General features: G+C 42.1%; 1 protein-coding gene and 1 non-coding gene across 4 annotated transcripts in view; one reads left to right on the top strand and one right to left on the bottom strand.

Moving 5' to 3' along the window:
* The window catches only part of NTRK3 (neurotrophic receptor tyrosine kinase 3), a 3,522,805-nt gene that overhangs the window by 551,631 nt on the left and 2,946,449 nt on the right, over positions 1 to 24,725 (bottom strand). The window lies entirely within an intron of this gene.
* LOC122807360 lies at positions 12,290 to 12,417 on the top strand. Its single transcript, XR_006365666.1, has one exon. It is a non-coding gene; the product is annotated as a U6atac minor spliceosomal RNA (small nuclear RNA).

Raw genomic sequence — 24,725 nt, 5'->3', positions numbered from 1 at the left:
GGCAATGTCTGTGGGTTCAGTGTATTTTGTGCCATTTTGCACCAGCTCAGAGCAAATCTGCGAGCTGCCACCAGATTTTTGACATAGCTAAAGAACGCCTTGTGATTATCTTTAGAGTCTTTGGTGATTTTTCTTTCGAAGCTGGCCTTTGATGATTTTATGATGGATCGAAGTTTCTTGCTAGTACTGATCAAGGATGCCTTCCCTTTTTGGGATTTTGCCTTGTCTTGTAATAGTTTCCTCCTTCTCTTGTATAGCTTATTTATGGCCGGGGTCCACCAGACTGGTCTCCTGTTCTTGGAGGAGTAAGTCTTGGTTTTACTTGGGATGGCACGATCCATGCATTCCTGTAGGTGCTCATAGAGTGCCTTTGTAAAGGATTCTGCGGTTTGGGTAGCATTTTCCATTAGCCCGGGGGCTTTGAAACTTTTCACCTCAGTCTTGAGAAGTGTGAAGTTTGCTTTTGAGAAATTTTTCACAGTGGTTTCCTTGGCTGGGGGTGGGGTCAGGATGTGGATGTCCATTGTGATAAGTTTATGGTCTGATATTACCAACGAGGGATTTACCTCTGGTGTGGAACATTGAGCCCCCATGTTGGTGATGACCAAGTCCAATATGTTGTCCCCTCTTGTGGGAGTGTTGACCAATTGTTCCATGGCATTTGAGTTTATAAACTCCAGGAACCATTGGGCAAAAGAGTTGGGACTTGAGTAGTTTTCCCAGTCAATGTTTGGGTAGTTGAAATCCCCCAGTATCATGGTGTTTGGTGAGACCTTCATATTCTCCAATGTTCTCAGGAATGCCACTGAGGATCCTAAGACAAGGTGGGTGATCTCTAGCAGGCTATGAACTGAAAAGCAGTTTTACCTACTGTTAGTTGCACATGGATGGTCTCTGTTGCCTCATGCAGTGCCACTAACCTGGAGGTGTGGGTATCCTTGATGAAAATGGATACTCCCCCGCCTTTAATATTCCTGTCCAAGTTCTGGGGCCGAAAGGAATGGCATGAGTTGAATCCTGATAGTGCTGGGGTGCTCTCTGGAGCCTTGAACCAGGTTTATGTTACTCCACAGATATCGATTTTCTCCATGCTGAGGAGTGTCTTGAGTGCATGCATCTTGAGGTTTAGACTTCTGGTGTTGAGTAGCATTACCCTTAGTTTTTTGTTTCTGGTATTGTCTATGGAGGTGGGTTTGTCTTTTGATCCTTGCCTAAAAACGGCACTATTGGGGTGGCAAGAGCTTTAGCCAGTATTCAAAAGCCTAAGGGTGACAGGTGCAAGCCGTCCCTGGCGAAGCAACGTGGCTTGTCTAGCATGTCATCCCAGGCTGACAGACACTGGATCCCCTTTGAATGACACCAATAGCTTAGCCAATTGTTAAAATTGATCATTTTGTCTTTATACTGTGGCATCATTCTTGGTGAGGGCAATATGCTACTCAGGGTCAGGGTCATACCGGCATGGGCTACATGATCAGAGAGCTCCTCTATGTCTCTTTTCATGTAGTCCAGGGAGGTACATCTCAGATCATTCACACCAACATGGACAATGACAGAGTCATATTTGTACCTGCTGTGGAGTGACCTGAGTGCCTGTGTTATGTGGTGGATCCTGGCTCCCGACAGGCAGCTTACAGTGATCCTCTCCTTGTTCAGTCTGGTGAGTGGGACGTCAGTGTGCCTGACAATAGTTTCCAATTACTAGCGTATTAGGTGTGTTATTTAGCTTTAGGGGCTGCGACTGTGTGGCACACTGACTTCGTGAAGTATGTGATCTGTGTAAGTTGTTGTGGGGTAGAGGTTGCTTGGGTGTCTGCTTTGGAGGCCTCTGCTGCTTTGGCAGATTTTTATTTAGAGCCTCTGAGTATGTTTTTGTGAGTTTAGGTGTCTTGTTTGCTGGTGCGTTTGGTCTATGTGAGACTGGTTGTGTGGTGCGAGTGGTTTCCTTCTCCTTCTGACTGACTGTGCCAGCCCTGGGTTGAAAGAGCCCGGCCTCCAGTTTGGCTGTATAGTTGCATCTCTCACAAATATTTGAGTTTGTTGGATGAAGGAGAGGGTTGTTTGTGTACATAAGGCAATTGTAACAATTGCCTCAAGATTCCCAGATTGACCAGCTGGACTGACTGGAGAGTATACCTGAAACTGCCCTTTGGACATGCCTGGATAGTTTAAAGAACTGGTTTATTGACTGACTGGAATGGACGAATAGGGAACCTTGTACTTCTGGATAGTATAAGGGGGTGTAGTGCTAAAGTTTGTTAGTGCTTACTGAGAAATTGAGCAAGTTCTGGGCTGTTGAATGAGGGTTGAGTGCTTACTTTGAGAGTTTCACTAGTTCTAAGGGAAAAATTGAAGAGCAGACTTTGTGGAGCCGGGAATTGTTAAAAACTGCTTAAACGGTGCTGCGCTACATTGCTCGACATTGCGCGATGCGCAAAACCGCGCTAAAGCAGGTTTTAAGACAGGGAGTTTGAAAGAGATAGGAAATGGCCCAAAATGGCCAATAATCAACTAGTTACTGTGCTGAGACCACTCCTCCATGGACAGATAGGCTGCTCAGAGCTCCCCACTCTCACTGGTGAACAAAGAAGCTTCCTCCTATCCAAGTAAGGATATGGGCAACACAGGAACTATGACACAGCCTAGAATTCAGCAATACCTGAAAACTGGACTATTCTAGCTCAGAAAAGGCAGGAAACAAGGATGTTTTTTTTTTTTTTTCTTTTTTTTCACTTAAACACAGAAACTAGTCACAGGAATACAGTAAATGCTTTAGATCAGCTAGTGCACTTGAGTGTGTAGCCTACAACAATTAAACAAGGCAAAAACAACTTTTAAAGTGCAAAACACAAAAAAATGCAGACAAATGTAGAAAAACAAACTTTGCAGAACTCAGATAGTTAGAAAACTTGCTTTTCGGCGAGACTAAACAGTCGCTGGTAGGAAAGCAGAAGAAAAATACTTATAATCTATTAAAGTCCCTCTTTTGCTCACTGCTGCTTGTAGAACTCTGCAGGATACTACGAGGAGCTGTGCTGAGTCTGTTACAAGCGCAAAACTGCGCTAAAGCGGGTTTTAAGGCAGGGAGTTTGAAAGAGATAGGAAATGGCCCAAAACGACCAATAAGCAACTAGTTACTGGGCTGAGACCACTCCTCCAGGGACAGATAGGCTGCTCAGAGCTGCCCACTCTCACTGGTGAGCAAAGAAGCTTCCTCCTATCCAAGTAAGGATATGGGCAACACAGGAACTATGACACAGCCTAGAATTCAGCAATATCTGAAAACTAGACTATTCTAGCTCAGAAAAGGCGGGAAACAAGGATATTTTTTTGCTTTTTTTTTCACTTAAACACAGAAACTAGGCACAGCAATACAGTAAATGCTTTAGATCGGCTAGCACACTTGAGCGTGTAGCCTACAACAATTAAACAAGGCAAAAACAACTTTTAAAGTGCAAAACACAAAAAAATGCAGACAAATGCAAAAAAAAACAAACTTTGCAGAACTCAGATAGTTAGAGAACTCCCTTTTCGGTGAGACTAAACAGTCGCTGGTAGGAAAGCAGAAAAAAAATACATATAATCTGTTAAAGTCCCTCTTTTGCTCACTGCTGCTTGTAGAACTCTGCAGGACACCACAAGGAGCTGTGCTGAGTTTGTTACAAGCGCAAAACCGCGCTAAAGCGGGTTTTAAGGCAGGGAGTTTGAAAGAGATAGGAAATGGCCCAAAATGGCCAATAAGCAACTAGTTACTGGGCTGAGATCACTCCTCCATAGACAGATAGGCTGTTCAGAGCTCCCCACTCTCACTGCTGAACAACAAAGCTTCTTCCTATCCAAGTAAGCATATGGGCAACACAGGAACTATGACACAGCCTAGAATTCAGCAATACCTGAAAAGTGGACTATTCTAGCTCAGAAAAGGTGGGAAACAAGGATATTTTTTTGTTTTTGTTTTCTTTTTTTTTCACTTAAACACAAAAACTAGGCACAGGAATACAGTAAATGCTTTAGATCGGCTAGCACACTTGAGTGTGTAGCCTACAACAATTAAACAAGGCAAAAACAAATTTTAAAGTGAAAACACAAAAAAATGCAGACAAATGCAGAAAAACAAACTTTGCAGAACTCAGATAGTTAGAAAACTCTCTTTTCAGCGAGACTAAACAGTCGCTGGTAGGAAAGCAGAAAAAAAATACTTATAATCTGTTAAAGTCCCTCTTTCGCTCACTGCTGCTTGTAGGACTCTGCAGGACACCACAAGGAGCTGTGCTGAATCTGTTTTTCCATAAAGGAGCAGTGCTGAGTCTGTTTTTCCATAAATTATTTCAATAAGCGATTGACTGCATCACCTTAAGATCAGTCCAAGTATGTGTATTACTTTTTTGCATCATGAAACTAAAACATGAGTTTTTTTTCCTTCTGTTTAACAGAATTTCCTGGCTGGGTTTAGTCAAACACTTCTTTTCAGAGAAGGCCTAGGGAGAAAAGCTCCAACATATTGTGAACATTTTTAAACAATCATTTAGTAATATACATAAACCGACACTGACAATTACACGTGTTTGTAAATTAGATTGCATTCCAATGAAATAAAGAAAATAATAGAGTATATAAGTTACTTATGCATTTAGTAGATGTTGAACATTGAGCATTTAATAGGTTTATTAGTGGGCTTGTCAAATAGATAACAGATATTGAAATTAGTGATTTGAGATTCAAAGAACTGGGACCGAAGGAAGGAATGCAGTAGGCTAGAAAATGGCAACACTGTAGCCAAGAGCTGTTGCTTCAGTCAGGCTCAGAGACTATTGTATATTGGTATCGTTAGGTTTATATTAGAAGCATAGAGGTGGGGTGGTGATCAAAATTAAGTATATGTCTGGGTGATGCTAGTAAATCTGTTCAGGTATTGATGAAGTCTGGTTTAGGGGCACAGAATTCTGAAGGAAGAGAAATGCAATGTCAGTGTTGCAGTGGGTAGCACACTTGTCTTTGGTACAGAGGTTGCAGCTTCTTTTCCCATTCCTGGTAGATGGTGGCTGACACTGCAAGCAGTATAAGAGGGCCCCATCCTCCTGAGTGGGTAGTAGCTCAGGTAAATGTTAAAAATCCCATGCCACCTATTGAAAGAGTAGTGGATGTTCCCTAATGCCCTGGCAAAATGTCCACTAGTAGTCTAAATACCACCTCTGGTCTCCCCCGAAAGAGGCTGCTAGCCTAGTAAGACTGACATAGTCAACAAACAATAAATAAATCATAGCATACATATCAAGATTAATAATAAGAAGAATGGAAAGGCTGTTGGCCCAGATGGCATACCTGTGGAAGCATGGAGATGTTTAGGAGAAATGGCAGTGGAGTTTTTAACCAGAGTGTTTAATGAAATTTTGGAAAGTGAGAGGATGCCTGGGGAGTGGAGAAAAAGTGTTTTGGTACAAATGTTTAAGAATAAGGGTGATGTGCAGAGCTGTAGTAACTACAGAGGGATAAACTGATCAGTCACAGCATGAAGTTATGGTAAAGAGTAGTGGAAGCTAGGTTAAGAAGGGAGGTGATGATTAGTGATCAGCAGTATGGTTTCATGCCAGGAAAGAGCACTACAGTTGCAATGTTTGCTCTGAGAGTGTTGATGGAGAAGTACAGAGAAGGTCAGAAGGAGTTGCATTGTGTCTTTGTGGACTTAGAGAAAGCATATGACAGGGTGCCCAGAGAGGAGTTGTGGTATTGTATGAGGAAGTCAGGAGTGGCAGAGAAGTATGTAAGAGTGGTACAGGATATGTACGAGGGTAGTGTGATAGCGATGAGGTCTGTGGTGGGTGTAATGGATGTGTTTAAGGTGGAGGTTGGATTACAAGGATCAGCTCTGAGCCCTTTCTTATTTGCAATGGTGATGGACAGGTTGACAGAAGAGATCAGACAGGAGTCCCCGCAGACTATGATGTTTGCAGATGACATTGTGATCTGTAGTGAGAGTAGGGAACAGGTGGAGGAGAGGTGGAGACATGCTCTAGAGAGAAGATGAATGAAGGTCAGCAGGACTAAGACAGAATATATGTGTGTGAATGAGATGGAGGAAAGAGGAATGGTGAGGATGCAGGGAGTAGAGGTGGCAAAGGTGGATGAGCTTAAATACTTGGGAGAAACAGTTCAGAGTAATAGCGAGTGTGGAAGAGAGGTGAAGAAGAGAGTACGGGTAGGATGGAGTGTGTGAAGAAGAGTGGCAGGAGTGATTTGTGACAGACAAGTACTGGTAAGAGTGAAAGGGAAGGTCTACAAGAGGGTAGTGAGACCAGCTATGTTATACGGGTTGGAGACAGTGGCACTGACAAAAAGGCAGGAGTCAGAGCTGGATGTGGCAGAGTTAAAGATGTTAAGATTTGCACTGGGTGTGATGAGGGTGGATAGGATTAGGGATAAGTATATTAGAGGGTCAGCCCAGGTTGGACGGTTTGGAGACAAAGCCAGAGAGGCGAGATTACATTGGTTTGGATATGTGCTGAGGAGGGATGCTTGGTATATTGGGAAAAGGATGCTAAGGATGAAGCTGCCAGGTAAGAGGAAAAGAGGAAGGCCTATGATAAGGTTTATGGATATGGTGAGAGAGGACATGCAGGTGGTTGGTGTGACAGAGCAAGATGCAGAGGACAGGAAGAAATGGAAACAGATGATCCGCTGTGGCAACCCCTAACAGGAACAGCCAAAACAAAAAGAAGAAAAAGAAGAAGCATACACATCAAGATTATTTTTAAACAAATTTTTGTTTTCTGTTTTTGACATTTGACTTTATTATTAGGTTCTTGATCTTGAATTAGCACTGTCAAGTGATGTGTTATGGGTATACATTTTTTTATATATGACCAGACCAGATCAGTCATTGCTTTCTACATCAGGCAGAGGTCACTTCTAAGTATCCTTTATTAAGGAACACATTACATAACTGTTCTTTTAGCCTTTCTGAACAGTCCAAGTTTATCAACTGATGTATACTTCTTAAGGAACCGCTGTATGTTCACAAATTATTTCTGGTTGCTTTACTGACATGACAAAACACAAAAATGTAATCAATTATTACTCTAATTAATGAGGTATAAACTAGCATGATTATCTCACAAGTGTCAAGATATTGCCTTTGGAATTAGATGAACTTAAACATATGATTTTCTTGTCTTGACCAATATATGCTGGTTAAAATTGTATGGTAATGTCTGCATTATTCCTAGCTGTTATTTTTTTTCTTTTATGATATGATGTTTTATTTTTTGAGCTTCATAAAGCTGGTCTGGATATATTCAACATTTGGCTTCTTTGAATAAGGTTTTCTAGGGTAGAGTCAGGAAAGGCAAATGTGTACAGGGTGTGTTAATGGGGTTTACATTTGGTGTTGAACATGGAATATGATAATCTGAAACTACAGTTTGTGACTGACTGCTGTGACTAAGGAAACACCTTCAAAAGTGTCAGTACAAGCTCCAATGAACTCATTTAGTATTCATTGTGTTAAAGACAATGGGGTCTCTCCCTGTTTGACATAAAATGGATAATTCATTCAAAGAGGATTCGGTGTCTGTCAGCCTGGGATGACATGCTCGACAAGCCACGCTGCTTCGCTAGAGATGGCTTGCACCTGTCACCCTTAGTCTTTCGAATACTGGCCAAAGCTCTTGCCACCCCCATAGTGCCTTTTTTAGGCAAGGCTCAAATGACAAACCCACTATCGTAAATAGCACAAGTAAAAAAAAACTGAGGGTAATGCTACTCAATGCCAGAAGTCTAAAGCTCAAAATGCACGCACTCGAGGCACTCCTCAGTATGGAGAAAATCAATATATGTGCAGTAACAGAAACCTGGTTTAAGGCTCCAGAGAGCACCCCAGCACTACCAGGCTACAACTCATACCATACATTTCGGCCACAAAACCCAGACTGAAATACAAAAGATGGGGGAGTATCCATATTCATCAAGGATACCCACACCTCCAGGTTAGTGGCACAGCACAATGCTTCAGAGATCATCTACATGCAACTAACAACGGGCAAAACTGCTATTCAGATTATAGCTTGCTACAGATCACCCACCATGTCCCAGGACCCCCACTCCACATTCCTGGAAACACTGGGAAACATAAAGGTCCTACCAAACACCCTGATATTGGGTGATTTGAATTACCCAAACATTAACTGGGAGAACTACTCAAGTACAAACTACCTTGCCCAACATTTCCTGCAATTTATAAATTCAAACGCCCTGGATCAAGTGGTCAACACACCCACCAGAGGTGACAACATATTGGACCTGGTCATCACCAGCATGGGCGACTGGTGTCCCACACCAGAGGTCAACCCCTCACTGGTTAGATCTGACCATAAACAAATCACTCTGGATATCCACATTCTGCCACCACCCCTGGTCAAAGAAACCACCATGAAAAACTTTTCAAAAGCAAACTTCACATTACTTAAGACCGAGGTGAGAAGTTTCAAAGTCCCCATGTTAAAGGATAATGCTGTCCAAGCTGCAAAATCCCTTACTAATGTACTCTATGGGCACCTACCAGAATGCATGGATCATGCTATCCCAAATAAAACCAAGACTCACTCCTCCAAGAAAAGAAAATCAGTCTGGTGGAACCCTGCCATAAACAAGCTATACAATAGAAGGAGGAAACTAGTACAAAAAAGAGTAAAATCCCAAGAAGGGAAGACATCCCTGATCAGTATCAGCAAGAAACTATGTTCCCTCATAAAATCATCCAAGGCTAGCTTCAAAAGAATTACCTTGGACCCCAAAGATAACCACAAGGCATTCTTTAGCAATGTCAAGAATCTAGGTGGCTATTCTCAGATCTGCTCGCAGTTAGTGCAGAATGGCACAAAATACACTGAACCGACTGATATAGCCAACATCCTGGCAGACAGGTTCAGTGCAAACATCACCCCCCTCTCACCCCCAAAAGGGCCCGTAACTATACCAGAAGAATGTAGTGCCCCTGAAATCACAAACACTCAGGTTAAAACAGCCCTCTCCAAAGCCAAAAACACAGCATCAATGGGACCGGACAGTGTCCCAGGCTGTGTCCTACACGAGCTCAAAGATGAACTAACCCATCACCTAAACATACTGTTTAAACTCAGCCTCTCCACAGGCTACATGCCCACAGAGTGGCGCACAGCAACGGTTATTCCACTCCACAAAGGTGGAGCCACAAAGGACCCTGGGAACTATCACCCTATAAGCCTGACTAGCTTGATCTGCAAAGCTATAGAGCACATCATCACGGATCTCATTAACAGAGACATTGGGAATCTCCAAACACTGGACCCTACCCAGTTCGTCTTTGTTAAGGGAAGATCATGCCTCCTAAACCTGGTGGACTTCTTTGAGACAGTTACCAAGGTTATAGACGAAGGAAAGGTGGTCCACATAGCCTACTTAGACCTTGCAAAGGCCATCGACACCATTCCCCACTCAGGTATTATAGACAAGCTCACCAGCCTTAACATAAACCCTTATGTCATGAGATGGGTTGCCAACTGGCTCATGGACAGAACCCACATGGTAAGAGTTGCGTTAGCTAGGTCTGACTCTAAACCAGTTACAAGTGGTGTTCCCCAGGGGTCAGTCCTAGGACCCCCTGCTTTTTGGCAGATACTTCTCAGAGGTACAGGCAAGTAGAGGAGGACTATGGCTGAGCAAGTTCACAGACGACTGCAAACTAGGGGCTATAACTGACTATTCGACTGACACAGACATCCTCCAAAAGGGTCTCACTGAGACAGATACCTGGTGTCAAAACCATGGCCTCAAGCTAAATGCCAAAAGGTGCATAGTCATCCCCTTTGGAAAAAACAAAGTACCCGCAAACTCCCACATAGGTGGTAGCCCCCTAAATACGGAAGACGTAATAAGGGATCTGGGGACCCAAGTAGATAGTAACCTCTCCTTTGATAATCACATTGCCAAAGTGGTTAGAAAATCCTTCTATGTGGCCCACCTAATCACAAAAGGGTTTGCATCTAGATCGAAAGTGGTCATTGGGCCCCTCTATGCATCACTCTTCAGACCCATCGTAGAGTACAATTCCCCATTTGAGATGTACCTTACAAGATACCTGCAATAACTGGAAAGACTGCAGAAGTACCTCACCAAGAGGATCACTGGTCTCAAGCAGATGCCCTATGCAACTCGACTGAAGAAACTCCAGCTGGACTCGGTTGCATACCGCCTACTCAGAGGTGATCTCTGCCTGGCATACAAGGCCATGTCCAACCCAGAATTGATGGACATGCTCCACCTAAAGAAAACCATATCCCCTCAAGCCACACACTCCAGGGATCTAAACCTCACCACAACAATAAATAGGACATGCTGGGGGGATAGATTCCTGTCCCAGAGATTTCCCATGATTTGGAACAAGATTCCAATCTACATTAGGCAGAGCTCCTCACTAACCCTCTTCAAAAGAAACCTTGATGAATGGATGGGAAACAGAAAGTTTACCCCAGGGATCACTTCAATGGCTCTTATGGACAGAGGCACAGGGAACTAATCTAAGGGGGTGGTGAAAGCCAACACATTCTGGCTAGGCTTATAAATGCCTTCGGGCAGATAGCCTAGTACCTACCTATGAACCTAATCTGTCAGTGATCAGGATCACAATATGGAAGAATAGACTTGGAGGTTTCTTAGAAATCAGGCATGGTTTATGCACCAGTGATCCACTGATAGGAAAGAAAGCTGTCAGAACTGAAAGTAATACTGAGTACATATAGGTTAAATAAAATCATAAAAAATATAATGTGCAGTATGAACAATACCCAACAAAGCATTCACAATTTATAACAGTATGTTTAGTTATATTAGTCTGCAACAAAAATACAATGAGTGAAGAGTAATTGTACTGAAAAGATGGACAATATGCAGGCTAGAGTCATTCTGGTCTCTGTCTAGATCTATCTACATGTTTATTTCCATTTATTAACTGACAATATCTAACTGGGCACACGATCCTCTTCAGAGGTGTCCCAAGAGAGAAGATACATAGTTTATCAGTATACATAAAGCAAGTGACTGAATTTAAAAACAAGAAGATATTCATTCTATTTTAGTAAAAAAAATGCAATAGGTAATTTAGTTTTGAATATATCACATATAAAGGTAAATGCTTCATCACATACTAAATGAAGTTTGGAACAGACAAAGTTGTCATGGTACAGCTTTACTATGTGGTTAGTGGGGGGAGGTTGGGATGTAGAGAGGTAGGGGAGATAAGTGTGTTTGTTGGGAGTAGTTAGGAAAGGGTTAATTAAGTGGGAAGCTGAGGGAGGAAGTGAGGTATGATTAATGGATGGGTCTTAAGGGTTTTTGAAGGGGAAATTAGCGTTGGGAAACACATTTGGTGTGGTCTTGTTGTTGAAGCAAGATCGCATCCTGATGACCTGAGGTGTGTATATGTAGGCCTTGGATGGTTTCCTAGCATACAGGTGAGTACATTTTTTTTCTTCCTCTCCATTTCTTTGAAGAAGGATTTGTGGTGGGGGATTGTACAGAGGGGGTAGGGGAAGACAGTTTTTGAGTAGTAGTTAAAAAAAAAAAAGAGAGAGAGTGAGAGGGGAGCAATGGGGGTCATATGCATGGTCAAAGGAAAGAGGGAAGAAGCAAGATTGAATGTAAACGGGAGTGAGTTGTACTACTTACTACTGTAGGCTTCGTTGGTAGTATAGTGTAAATTACTTACTGTGGTTTGCTCCTGATGTCGGTTGTTGGCAAGTTGGTTGGTTGTTGCATGGCGTGGGTTGCGAGATGGTGGTCAGTCTATGTGGTAATGCTCTTTCTGTAGGTAGGGTGGGAGGTATGGCTGTTAGAATGCCCAGGTCCATGAGATGCAGTTCGTTGGTGAATAGCTGCGGGTTTGTTGTTGTCCAGTTATTCTCTTGTTTTTGGGGGGAGACTCAGCGGTGGTGGTGGTGGCATTTTTGTGGGCATGCAGGGCCGGTTTCGCAGCATATGCATGCACAGTGGGGAGGCAGTCTGTTGAGGTATAACTGTAGCAGGTAGATGAATGGGAGAAGAGTTCTTTCCATGTGCTAGTTGTTGTAGGAGGTTACCAGAGGCTTTATAGGTAGTGTTTCTTTTTGTTGGTGGGGTTAGTGGATTTCCCTGGTGTCAGAGTTTTAGTTACTGATGGAGGAGCCGGCAATGCATGCTTCCCATCAGTGTGGGGTTTGCGCATGTGCAATCTAGCGGCAAAGACAGCTTCATTTAAAAAAAGATAAAATAAAAATAAAACATGTTGTATGACAGGAGAGTAGTTTAGCAATCCTCTTGATAAGGATGGAAGAAGTCTTTGTGGCCTTTACAACACATATGTGGTTAAGGGATTGCCACTTACATTGTGGCATCTAACCACCATGTGTTAGGAACAGAGTCTCCGTGACCGTTCCGTAGAGGCAATGGAAAGTGAATAGTGGAACACATTACCTGCTACATCAAGGGCACTTTGGGTGGCTTTTTTTTTTTTTTTTTAAAGTGAACTAAAGACAAAGCTGGTTATATCACAGCTCAGCAGAAGTACATAATTAATACAATTTGTTCTGCATCGGGGAGGGGTTGGAGGGCAGATATTAGCAGTTAAATGACAGGTCCTGGTAACATTGCAGACTAGTGAAATTGTGTTTTCACCTGCAGCAGCTACAGATTTTGGGAAAGGGGGAGGTTGTAGGAGACATCCGAATGAAGGGTGAAGGTAAATTAAATAAGACAGAACTGCATTATGGCAGGTCAGTGACTGGGCTCGAGGCTTGGTAGGGATGACTGTGGTTTAAATTAGGGAGGGAGCTAGGTGGGTGATTACATTATTAAATAACTGGTTGAAAGGGGTCGTGGTCTAAGCTGTGACTACAAGGTTAAGGGATTGTCAAAGCAGACAGTGTGGTGGTACATTTGCTCTGATTTCAACATATAATTCCTGGTTTTGTCACTAGGCAGGTGTGGTAATTTTGGCTGCTGTTACTAGATTTATTTGAGGGGCTGGTAGTAGTGTTTAGGTTTACTATTCCTGGATTTGAAGTGATGTTATTGGTTAGCTCTATTAATGTTTTATTTATTGCCTGCTCTAACAATCTTTATTTTATTTTCTTTAGGGTGAGTGGTGATCATGGCAGAAACATTGAGACAGAAGTGGGCCAGTATTGTGCCACAAGCTGAAGACTTATTTAGAGATTCCTAATGAGGGTCCAACAGTGAGTTCGTAGGGTCCGAAAACTCAAAGAAAGCGGCAGACGGGGACTGAACTCAGACATCGAGAGTTAAGAGAGGCAGGCAGATGGCAATGGAAGAGAGTACAGCAGAGGTTGGGAAGCCAGTGGCAGCTCCTTCATCTGTGGCAGGTAATCATTCATCAGTTTCGGGTGTGACAGAGGCTGTAGGTGCAGTTATGGGGAGTGAGTCAGGGTTGAGTGGGAGTGTTCAAGGTGTTGCATTGGGGAGGGGTTTGGAGGCTCTAGCTGATTGTGACTGGGGTTTTGATAATACCCTTTTGTTGTTAGAGAAGGATTTTAAGCCTGGCCTAGATGAGTTAGGGTCAGTGTTTGGTTTATGGCCAGGGGATTGGTTGGCGATGCAGACACAATGACAGGAGGGAGCATCAATTTTATTGACCCCTCACATATCACTGGTAGTGAAGGAGAAGATTTGGAAAGGGGAATTTATTGATATTTTCGATTTCATTGATGCGTATGGGGTCCGATGTTTGATGGAAGTGGAGTCGGGTAATGGGAAGGACATTTTGGTGGCATTGGCAGCTATAGGTTGCAAATGGGTGGGTAGGTTCCGGCCTAGATCATGGGATAATTGGTCCTGGGTTTTATATACTACATGGTAGTGTGTTTAGAGAAGGATACTTCATTGGCCCTTCCTCTCTTGGCCTATTTTTTGACTATAAGGGAGGCACAGATGTCATGGCCTGGTAATGCATGGTTTTGGTACGAACAGAAGTTTCATAAATGAAAGCTGGTTAACAAATCTATGCATTGGGAAGTCAGACACCCAGATATTTGGCTTTCTACCATGATGGACACTTTTGGTTTGGAGAATAGGGTGGTGCAGCCTGCTGAAGGGGGTGCCGGGGTGTGTTAGGTGTTTAACACAGGGAGGTGTTCATGGGTAGGTTGCAGACTTTTCCATGCTTGTTCTAAGTGTATGGGGGTGCATATAGATACACAATGTGGTGGGAGTCAGTTTTGTGGTCAGGCATCTTATCTCATGTGTTCAAGAGGTTGGGGTAGTCCTCACATGGCATTGCAAGAGGTATGCGACTGGGCTAATTTTTGGGCCATAGGGGGGGGTCCTTTCATGGAGAGAGGGGGCAACCAGGGGACCTATTCACTTATTAAAGTTCAGGTTTTGAAGGACTTGCTGGCACATTATCCGATGCCGGCTGTAGCTGGGGAATTAGTTGTGGGTTTTTCTAGGGAGTTTTTGATTAAGGCTACATTGGTGGGTGATGGTATGGTGGTAAAAATTTTGAAGTATGTGAGAGGGAGGGAGGATGTTTTATGAGCTTTGATTGAAAAGGAGTATCAGGTGAGGAGATTGTTGGGCCCATTTGATTGCCCCCCTTTTCCTGAATTTAAAGTGTCACCGCTAGGGTTGATTCCTAAGAAGAAGCAGGGTGAGTTTCATTTAATCCATCATTTGTCATACCCCTAAGCCAAGTCTGTTAATTATTTCATCCCTGGGGAGGAGGTTAAAGTGACATACTTGTCCTTGGATGATGCAGTCCAAATCATTAGGAGTTTTGAGGATCCTTGGTTGGTTAAAGTAGATATTGAGTCGGCTTTTCACTTGCTGCTGGTGTGGAAGGAGGAATGGCCTTTATCGGGCATGGTAGTGGATGATACTTTTCATTTTGACACTGCCATGCCTATGGGATGTGCAGTGGTATGTTCTACCTTTGAGAAGTTTAGCTCAGCACTGCATTGGATATGGTAGCGCAGGGTAGATGAGCAGCAAGCAGTTCACTATCTAGATGATTTTTTGTTTCTGGGGATGTGTGAGGCATTGGGAGTACCATTGGTGAAGCATAAGTTGGAAGGTCCTGCGAAGGTGTTGGATTTTCTGGGTTTGACAGTGGATGCAAGACAGGGTTTGTTTTGATTTCCAAGGTGCTTCAGCTACAGGAGAAAGTCAGTTGGGTAAAGTCCAAGACTAAGGTTCAGGTGAGGGATGTGATGGAATTGTTGGGCTTGATGAACTTTGCTTGCAGGGCGGTGCAACCTGGACAGATGCTTTGTCGGTCTGTGGCCTTTCTCTTGAAAGGGGGGACGAGTAAGCACCACAGAATTAGGATCAGCAAGTTAACTCAGAAGGACCTAGCTTTGTGGATGGAGTTTTTATATCAGTTTAATGGCATCTCATTTTGGCAGTTGGATTGGGTAGAGCAAGGGGACCTGCAGTTGTTTAAAGATGCAGCCAGGTGTTTGGGCATAGGAGCTTACTTTGTGGGGCAGTGTTTTTTGTTGCCATGGCCTGCTCATTGGTCTGAGGATTGGAAATGGGATGTTGCCTTTTTGGAGCTGATGGCAATTTGGGGGACTTCTGTAGTATGGCAGGATCGGTTGAAGGGAAGGAGGATGATGTTTCATTCGGACAATATTGTGGTGGTGAGAGTGTTGCAGGCTAAGATGGCTAAATTCCCTCATTTATTACTGGTTCTTCGTAAACTTGTTTTACAAAGTTTGTTGATTAACTTTTCATTTATAGGGTTGCGTGTGTCTGGGGTTAAGAACGAGATAGCTGATAGTTTGTCTCGTTTTCAGTTGCAGATTTCGGCAGGTTGCTCCAACAGCAGCATTGCATTCCTCCGTCATTCCAGATGAGATTTGGCAGATTGGCCAGTAATAATTGGCAGGTTGGTGCAACAGGCATGGGTGGTATCTACGAGGAGAGCTTACGGTAGGGCATTGCCCAATTTTGACAGTTTTCTGAGGCAGTTACCGGATGATGAGTGTGAGTGGTCGGAGAATTTATTGTTGCATTATTTAGCCATGTTGAGGGAGCAGGGTAAGGCAGTTCATACCATGAGGGTGGCATTGGCAGCTATTGGAGCATTTACTCGGTTGGCCAGATTAGAGGATTGTACTAGGTCATGGTTGCTGGGCTGAGTATTGAAAGGTTGGGGTAGAGTTGAAGGTCCTGCTATGGATAGGAGATGGCCAGTGACGAAGGGAATTTTAAGAATGTTGCTAAAGGGTTTAGGTAAAGTGTGTAGATGTTTGGAGGAGTATGTGGTGTGGAGTACGGTGAGCTTGCGGATGTATTGTGGGGCTTTTTATGTGTCTGAGTTGTTGGGTTCCTTGTTGTGGGATGGTGTGCTTATATGCATATATGCGTATATGCTTAGATGCATATTAGGCTGAGGTCTTCATAGATGGATCAGGAAGGGAGGGGATCCCTGACAGTTTTGGAAGAGGTTGAGTCAAGCTGGAGATGTCCTGTGGTGTGGAGTAAGAGATTGTGGTTGGCTAAAAGGGGTAAAATTCAAGCGGTAGTTTTTACATCATTAGGTGTTAGAGGGTTGACAGGTGAGCAATTGAACTTGATTATGAGGCTGGCTATTAGTAGTGTTGGTTTAGAAGGGGATATGTTTTCTTCCCATTCATTTAGGATGGGCAGGGCATCGCATTTAGGGAAGGGAGGAAGCTTGATTGAAGTTATCAAGATTGGTGGTATTCCATTGCCTTTTTGACTTATATTAAGTATTTTGATGAGAGTTGCGGCTTTTTTTTTTTTTTTTTTTTTTTATAGGTGAGAGAAGGATCATTGTCTTGGGCCATTTGTTTGTATATTGGGCAGCTAGGCATGTGATGATTAGATGCAATGGAATGAATTTGGGTCTTGACCATTTTGGACTGAAGGTCATCTGGCATGGTGTTAGAGGGTTGATGTGGAGCCGGATATTGCAGGTATTTACTATGTTTCAGAGTCAGTGGGATTGCCACAGGTTTTGTTGCTCCATTTAGGGGGGAATGATTTGGGTAGAGTTCTGAAAAGGCAGTTGGTTTATCATATTTGTGAGGATGTTTTAGCACTGAGAAGGCTTTATCCATCAGTGGTTTTGATTTGGTCTGAGATTATTCCCAGGTTAATTTGGGGGGAGGCAAAACATTTTTCTGTGTTGGAGAGGGCTCGGAAGTATGTCAATTTTACATTGGCAAAATATTGGAAAGAAATAGGGGTGCATGCTATACAGTATGTGGAGTTTGAGAACAGGGATCCCACGTTGTATAGGTCAGATGGAGTTCATCTCAGTGAATTTGGTCTGGATTTGTTTAACCTTAATTTGGGGTTGATGGTGGAGGATTTAGTGAAGGGGGTATTGTTTGACAGAGAACAGCCCTTTTGGGCTGGTGGGCAGAGAAGAGGGACAGGCTTTCCCCTCTTCTTTTCCCCCTCAGCAGGATAATTGGAATTTGAAGTGGTAAAATTTGATGGTGTAAGACTTGGTGTGGAAGGATTGAACTGGTGAAATGCTAAGGTGAGTGGGGACGCTGCCTTCATGATTACAATGATAAGTGAGCAAGTGGGGGACACTGCTTATCTAAGGGTGAGCAAGTACACTGCCCTTATGTTTAGTTACATTACTTTGTGCAATGAGATGAATTTGTGTGTTTCAATAAAGTTTGTATGTTTACTATTTCATTATTCATTACAATAAAGGTCGTCAAATGTCTGTGGGTGTCTGTGTAGTTTTCAATAGGACCATGACAAATGAAGTTTGGAACAGATGAAGTTGTCACAGGACAGCTTTAGTATGGGGTTGGTGGGGGGGGGGGGTGTTGGGATGTACAGAGGTAGGGAAGATAAGTTAAGTGTGTGGGTAGGGAGTAGTTTTGAAAGGGTTAATTAAGTGGGAAGCTGAGGCAGGAAGTGAAGTAGGATTAATGGGTGGGTCTTAAGGGTTTTTGAAGGGGGAAATTAGTGTTGGGAAGGTCATTTTGTGTGGTCTTGTTGCCCTCCCAGCCCGTCTCATTTTGGTGATGATTGGGTGGGTGGAGAAGAGGGACAGGCTTGCCCCTCTTCTATTCCCCCTCAGCAGGATAATTGGAATTTGAGGTGATGAAATCTGATGGTGGAAGACTTGGTGTGGAAGGACTGAATTGGTGATATGCTAAGGTGAGGGAGAACACTGCCTTTGTGATTACAATGATAAGTGAGAAAGTGGGGGACGCTGCTTATCTAAGGGTGAGCGGGTAGGCTGCCCTTATGTTTAGTTATGTTACTTTGTGCAATGAGTTGAATTTGTGTGTTTCAATAAAGCTTCTATGTTTACTATTTCATTATTCATTACAATAAAGGTCGTCAAAGGTCTGTGGGTGTCTGTGTAGTTTTTAATAGGACCATGACAATAAAGTTTTCATATCAGAAAAATGTAACAATGTAGACATTTCTGTGCTTCTTAGAACACAGAGATGGAGAATGCTGAGTAACACCAGAAAAAAAAAACAAGTGTAAGTAAGGAAAATGTTGAATGAATTGTTTCATGAACATAACAACTGCAAATATTAATAGCAAGCAACATGAACAGTTGAATAAACAGTTATATATGATTCTATAACAATACATTAAATTGTCTGAAGTTTTATGTTGTGAATTTACAATGTGCTGAAGCAGGACTGTCAAATCCACTGTTTTCGCAGTGATAGCTTAATTAGACACTTAACAAGATCAAAGCATCATTGTCATGCCTAAAAACAAACTTGTACATATAGGTAAACAAACAACAGCAAACTAAATAATAAGCTTCCCAATGTGTTTGTCTTTCATCAAGATAGTTCAGATGCACTTTTTTTCTTTTTGCATACTCATTATAATGACTTTATATACAATAGCCATACACAATTATATTATGACCAGTTATTGGAAATAGTTTAATTTCATGCCAGTTTCTTTTTATTTATTTTTTTATTTCATTTTATGTATTTGTCAAACAGGTAAGACCAAGCAGAAATTACTTGTTTTAGATATTTTGTGTTACTGTAGTCTGATAAAGTGATATTTCTCATTCACACAATTTACAAGTAAAATCAAAAGGGCCCATAATGAACACATTTGTTTCTGTCACCAAGACAAATTCAATATCGTTGTTTGACTAAATTACATTTTCCTTACATCATTGTCAATAATTTAACATTCAAAAGCTAGAATGCCTTAACTAAGTCCAATGCAAGTGCTGCACATTTTAAAATGCTCTTTGCATGCACCACAGTGAATGCAAGAAAGCGGAACTTGCATTTCCTCTAAGGCTAGGAAATGACAAATGTAAACCCTTTGAATGTGAGATGATGAAATGATAAGGAACAATCTGAATAAAGGAATCAATGCTGACAAGTAGACTGAATCCGACTGCACATATCGAGTGCATAAGCATTTTATTCTTTGTGATAATTTGACTACAGCAGATGTTCTCATGGTAATTTGTTTGCTTATTTTATTGACATGTTTTTGTGCAATAACACCCAAAGCCTATGATACTGATATGATTTAACAGAAAATGTTGTACACCAGGGTATATGTTGGCCTTATATTTCTGTTGTCTGGTTCTGCTATAGTCCTGTACTTTGTATACTCACAAAGGAATGCATTTTGCTCTTTAGAAAACCATATCGGAAAAATCATCTGATCAGAGAACAGACATTTTAGCATGCACTGCAGGCGATTAAAACTTCAACTGCTGTAGACCATCCAACAATCAATAAATAATCCAAATAGGTTTTGCTCATAAACTGCAGAGCAGATCAAGTGCTATGTGTGAGTTTATTGGCCTACATGTTATAACCCTTTAAGAAAAATATTATTGAGTGCATTTTCTGAGAAGAAATTAAATGCTTTTTGAAGAAAAAAAAAATTGAAAGATAAAATTGAAAGTATATATCCAAGGAATCTATTTTCATTACTACAATTTAAGTGTTTTTCCATCACCTGCTTTACAAGGAAAAATATTCCTGGTTGTTGGTTTTAATATGTTGGTGCATTACATATTTTCTACACAGGAAAAGGGAGTATTAGAGAATGTTAAATCCTTCTTAACGAAAGCCATAAATCCTTCTCCAATATGTTGGACACCAAATAAGTAACAAACAGCAAAACTTGGAGATAATGCAAAATAACATTACATACCTGACCTCTGAGGATATTGTCAATACATTAGCATAAAATTAATCTCAGTCTTTTCCCCTGTCTCTCCAAAATTACTACGGCATCTTAGCATTCTTTCATCACTACCTTCAAATGCCCTCAGAGAAAGTCCTAAGTGCTCTCTTCAAGAGTAAAAGCATTAGCTCCATAGACCATAACAGCATGCCAGGTTGTCAGCACCATACACTGGCTGGCTGATTCTTTATTACATCTATTCAGTCTGAGCCTCTCTACTGGATTTTTGCCAGATGTACAGAGGACTGCTGCAGTCCTACCACACTACTGAAGGGAATCCATGACAATGATCTGTCCATCCGTTTCAGCAATATTATCTTTTCTGCACCACCTTAGTTGTTTGTCTTTCAGCTTTTCCTGGTTAGGGGTCGCCACAGTGGAACTCCAGTCCGCTAATGATTGGCAGTAGATTTTCATAAATGTCGAGGTGCCAGCTCGACGTTCAACCTTCAATGAAGGCACGCCCATTTACGCATGTCTGTCGAATGCCCACCCAACCAAGGGGAGGACATACAGACTCCACACAGAAGGCACTACCTGCACTCCAGCCGAGAATCGAATGGGAGAACCTCTTGTTGTGAGGCAACAACGCTACCGCAGCACCGCCATGGATTTTATCTGCACCACCTTAATAATGGGTGCTAACAATAACCCTAATACTACACCTTTCCGCAACCCTAACCCTACACCTTAACTTAAAAAAAAAACCTTCCCGTAACACTGCCACTACATAAGACACCCTCACACACACAAATATGCACAAACACACACTAAGAAGTATGCAGCCATCCCCTTATCTAACTCTGACTTTTACACATGTGCACAAATGCTTCCACTCTCTCCAACCACACTGACCTTAAACATTCCCTCAACATTTTGACTATTCAGCTATCCATACCTTTAATATTAAACACCACCCCCATCAAACAGATGTTCAACAAAATGCAGGGAACGCATGTATACAAACACATAAGCACACACACACATACACACACACACACACACACACACACACACACACACACACACACACACACACACACACACACACACACACACACATATATGTAATAACATATACACACATGCACATGCACATAATCACATGCCTAATTCTACAGATCTGTTATGTATGTATACACACATACAAAGTGGTAATGTAACTTATATTACATTTTCATTGCACTCATCATTTTAAAAATAGGAATAGTGTGGTAAGTCCATGGCCCAAGAGTTCAAGGGCAGCATACCCACAACACATGCACGGCCACAACTCCTGATAGTCACAGAGCAAAAAAGCCAAAAATAGCTTTTTTGCCGAAGTGGACTGAGGGTACACAGGACATCCATAATATCAAGAATGTCCATACATGTACAGACTGGTTAGTGTAAAGTGTGTCATTGCTGCTTTTCTTGCTTTTACTGCTGATTTTACTGCTGTGATTAAAGGCAATGCATGTGCTCTAACTGTGCTTTCTTCACTTCAGCATGAGCGCCATTTTAAGCTTTCTTGCACGTCATCTATCTAGGACTACTTCTATATGCATTGCAGGCATGTTACCTAAAACCTTTTTGGCAGTAGGCTTACAACAGTATTCCTTAAAATTAAACTAATAAGCTTCTCTCTGTACTAATCACATGTTAATCGGTTTATTTCAAAGTGATATTTCAAATCTTATTTAAGAGATGTTCTAATCACGGAAATGTGCCAGCCCTGAGTAACTTATTATTATTCAAAGATTCATCATGAGAGTACAGAAAGAGGCATAGGATACAACAAATACAACGTTACAACATCTCAAGTAAAGGAATTAGAAACTAATGACTATGCCCCAAGAACATAAAAAAAAAAGCTAACCCCCTATGTAGCCATACAAATACTGTACAGTAGCAGCATTACAGTTAAGATTAGTTATTGCACATGAACTAAAATTGTCACTCTTTATGTATTATTACATAAAGCAAGTAACAGTCATTTGCACTTGAATGTAGACATATAACTAAGTAAATAAATAAATATTACACATTACAAACAAAAGACTGTTATTAAGTTAATCTGTGGTGAAGTCACTCGGGCTGGTGTCTGAGTTAATAAGTGTCATCACTGGCTAAAAACTGTTAATGAATCTGGAGGTCCTACAGTGAATACCGTGGTACCTCCTGCCAGACAACAGTTGTGTAAACCAGCTGTGTGCAGGGTGAGAGGAGTCATTAAGTATTTTGTAGGGTCTTTTAATGCTACATGCTGTGAACAGCTCTTGGATTGATGGTAGACTAGTGCCCATGATTTTCTCAGCAACTCTCACCACTCTCTGTAGCTTCTTCCTTTCAGTTATTGTACAGTTCCCAAACCAAAGAGTGAAGTTACAGGTGAGAATGCCCTCAATAGCTCCTCTGTAGAAGGTGGAGACAACAGTAAGTGGGAGCTTTCCTCTTTTGAGCCTTCTCAGAAAGTGGAGACGCTGATGGTCCTTTTTGACCAACTGACCAGTATTCACAGTCCAAGAGAGATCCTCTGAAATGTACACTCAAAGAAATTTTGTAGTTTTAACCCTTTCATCTTCTTCACTGTTAATCTCGAGTGAAGAGTGGGCATTTGACCTTTTCCTGACATCAGTGATGATTTCCTTTGTTTTATTGATGTTCAGGTCTAGGTTGCTTCTCACACAGTAGTCGATTAGAGAGTTGACCTCATCTCTGTATGGTCTTTCATACTCTCCTTTGATGAGGACCACAACTGTGGTGTAATTTGCAAACTTGATGATATGATTGGAGTTGTGTTTTGCAGAACAGTTGAGGGTAAGAATGGTGAACAGCAGTGGGCTGAGTACACATCCCTGAGGACCACCGGTGTTGAGAATTATGCACCCGAAGGTGTTATTTCCTACACACATCCTCTGTGGTCTGTTGATCAAGAAGTCTAAGATCCAGTTACAAAGGTGCTTGTTAATTCCAAGGTTGGCTAGCTTATCGATAAGTTTCATGAGAACACAGTATTAAATGCCAAATGGAAATCTATGAACAACAGTCTGACATAGTTGTTCTCTCCCTCTTGATGGTCAAGTGAGAGGTGCAATGCCACCAACATGGCATCAGTAGTGGACCTGTTTGCCTGATAAGCGCTCTGCAGATGATCAAAGGTTGAAGGTAGAATTGCTGACAGGTGCTTTTTAACAATCTTCTCAAAACATTTCATGACGTTAGAAGTTAAAGCAATCAGTCTGTAGTCATGCAGGCAGGAGGGATTGGCTTTGTTGCGAAGAGGGATGATATTTGTTACCTTGAACTAAGAGGGTACTTTTTCTAGAGCAAGGGAGGTGTTGAAAATATCTGTCATAATTGAACATAGTTGATCTGCACACCCTATTAGTACTTTGCTCAGTATATTGTCTGGGACAGCAGCTTTCCTGGGGTGCCCTTTCTTTAGCTGACCTCTCACTTCCTCAGAGTTAACATTGAGCACCCTCTCATTCTGGTCAGTGGGTAACCCAGTTGCAGGCAAGTCATTTTTCTCTTTGAATCTACCAGAGAAGGAGTTCAGCTTGTCCAGGAATTCAATGCTGTCTTCACACTGAGCTGCTCTGGTTCTACAATCGGTGATCTGTTGTATCCCTTACCAAAGACTCCTAGTATCCCTCATGTCCTCAAAGTGACTCTGTACCTTTATTTCATACTCCCTCTTAGCCTCTTTAATGCCTCTTTTTAGATTTGCTCTGACTCACTTAGATCTTCCTTGTCTTTTACCCTGAATGCTGTATTCCTTCCCTTCAGGAGTTCATAGACTATACTAGTGGACCAAGACTTTTGGTTTGCTCTAATTGTGGTACTTTTGGTGATAGATATATCAACACACTTTGAGATGAATGCCATTGCTGCTTCTGTGTAGTCATCTATGTTTACCTGTTGGTCTGATGTGACTGCCTCTCTGACTATATCGCTGCAGGTACTTTCAAAACAGTCCTGGAGACATTCCATTGCCTTCTCATGCCAAACCCTGATCTGCTTCACTGTGGGTTTTTCTCTGATCAGAGCAGGTTTGTAGGCTGGTACAATCATGATGGTAAGGTGATCGGAGCTTCCTATATTAGGTTGTTGTACTGCCTTGTAGGGTCCTTTTATGGTGGTGCATGCCCTGTCCAAAATGCTTGTACCTCTTGTGAGAAAGTCTTCATATTGATAATAGTGGGGTAGCACCTCTCTCAGATCATCTTGATTGAAGTCAACTGCTACCACATGTGAAAAGTCTGTGTTTTTAATCTGTAGCTTGCAGATAGAGTTGTGTAGTTTGTTCAGGGCTTTAGTGGTATAGCCAGGGTTGCCAGATATTTGGCGGACTGGATCAGCAGCCTGATCCCGTTTTTTTTGATTGTCCCTGGCATACGGGCCAATCAAAATTGTGTTCGCCCATATGCCGTATACAGGCCAATCAAAAATCGCTAAACACAGAGCTACTTGTGTTGAATGCGAAACTGCAATGCATTAAACACGAGAAGCTCCGTGTTTAGTGCAGAGTT

Source organism: Protopterus annectens, chromosome 7.part0 (genome assembly GCF_019279795.1).
Source record: "Protopterus annectens isolate FY-2018-M chromosome 7.part0, PAN1.0, whole genome shotgun sequence".
NCBI lineage: Eukaryota > Metazoa > Chordata > Ceratodontiformes > Protopteridae > Protopterus > Protopterus annectens.
The sequence above is the reverse complement of the archived record's forward strand: the minus strand, read 5'-3'. Positions and strand labels throughout refer to the sequence as shown.